The sequence below is a fragment of the Parus major genome, chromosome 4, assembly GCF_001522545.3.
Source record: "Parus major isolate Abel chromosome 4, Parus_major1.1, whole genome shotgun sequence".
Classification (NCBI taxonomy): Eukaryota; Metazoa; Chordata; class Aves; order Passeriformes; family Paridae; genus Parus; species Parus major.
Window position 1 is genome coordinate 1,830,789 of NC_031771.1, and position 2,085 is coordinate 1,832,873.

Below are 2,085 nucleotides of genomic sequence, written 5' to 3' on the forward strand. Positions count from 1 at the left end.
AATAGGGATTGTTAAAACTAATGCTATGTTCTTTCCCCCCTTTTTTCCCTTTTCCAGTTTTTCCCTTTTTTCCCCTTTTTCCCCCTTTTTCCCTCAGTTTTTTTCTTCTTTTTTTCCCTTTTTTTTTTTTTTTTTGACATAACTTTCTGTTGAAGCTGTTCTTTGGCTGGTTGGTTTTAGTACTGTAAACTGCTTCTGAGCAAACACAGAAATTTAGCAAAATTATGTAAACTTGATCCTGAAGTTTTAGAATGGCAAATAAATGTACAATTGTTTACATAACAAATGGCTAAGCAGAAAGTAAATTTCAATATGTCAGTTATAGAGGCTCTACTTTATGTAGACTTAAATTAATGTGAGATATGTACCTTCATATTCAGAAATCTGGATGTTTCCTTCATACATTAAACTATTAATAAGCATAACTTTTCTACTTGTGTAATTTAAGTAAGCTATAAAAAGAACACCCCAGGCATTATCAGAGGGCGGTGTCCAAATGTGTGCTGGATTTTTTTGAGAATACATATGTATTATAATACGAATATTTGACATTTGAGGAGAGTTTCCCTGCTGAAGGCTCCAAAGGCAGGCCTGAATAAGGCCCTCAAAGGTTTATTTGGAAGAGTCCATGTGGGAATTCCCGTGTACATTGTCAGGAGCTGTGGACAGCAGTAGCAGGAGATGAAGGAGGGTCGGTCCTGCGAGAGTGGGCTGGGTGAAGCAGTGACACTGATTCAGTCAGGATTCCCGTACAGTTCCCCTCCAGAGCATTTAAAGGAGATGTACAACTTAGATGTAAGAATTATTATTTGCTTTTATTATGGTTCCTCCTTTGAAAACCAAGAAAACACCTCAGGTGTTTCTCAGAAACTGCTGTGGTATTTGAGGTGTCCACAAACCTTCTGCATACCCAAAGCCGTATATCTGCCATTAGGTGCAGTTCTCAATAAAAGCAAGCTCCTTTTTCCAGCTCTCTGATCTCCTGAAATACATCCTGTGAAGATCTGGTGGTAGCAAAGTGGATCCTAAAGCGAGGAATTGCTCAGGAAAAGGTTTGAAACTCCATTTCACTCCTTCTCATGGCGTGGGCAAGTGCCCTTCCCCTCTGCTACAATCATTTGCTGCAGGCTTTAATGCTGTGTAGGGTTATTAATTATTAATCCCACTGAGAAATAGTGCTCAGTCCTTATTACAACCATCAATTCCAGAGTATTTTGCTGACCTGACAGTTTAATCCGTGCCTGGGGCAGTAACAGGCCTGATGCCACCACTGTGGCAGAGGGCTGGGCACGGGAGATCTTGGCTCAGGGGAGCCGGACCATTTTTATTCCCAGAATTTTTGAATCCTCTTTTCTCCACAATGTAATGCTTTTTATTCATCCGATAAACCAGGGAACATACTCTTTTGAGAGTGGGAAAAAGGAACAGAACCAGGGTAGGATAAACATGGTGCAGAGTGTCTAAGGGATGTTTTGACCTCTCCTTGCCACAGAAGGGGTGAGGAGACACAGGTCAGAACCTGGCTGGGGAGGAGAACACTGCTAACAGTGCTTGTTAATGATTAATTTCTCTTGAATATATAATTTTCAGGAGTAGGGGCCCTGTAGTCTGGAGAATGTGGTGTGCGTTCCCCATAGCAACCTTCCAGAGGGGCTCCTTGTCAGGAAATGAAGAGACAGGACAAGAAAAAAGGGGTACAAATGGAAAAAACGGGGAAATTTATGCTAGCTATTGGGAATATTTACTGGAAGAGGGGTGAGACACGGGCCCAACCCTGGCAGGGCTCAAAGCCAGTTCAGGTAAGACCTGGATCCTGCGCGCAGGGTTAGGACAGCACTCCCAGGCGTGATCCTTGGGGATGCCCGGGTGTGTGTCCCTGATGCTCGCGGTTCATGTCCAGCCCAGCACGTTCTGCGGTGGGAGGTGTCCCTGCCCGCGGCAGGAGGGCGCTGACACGGATCTGAGCTCCGTGAGAGGTGTGAGGCGCTTCCCCTGCCCGCGCTGCCCTTCCCGTGCCCTCAGCCGCCATGGCGGCCGCGGGGCGGCGCCCTCCGGCGGCGGCGCGCGGGTCGCGCATGCGCCCCA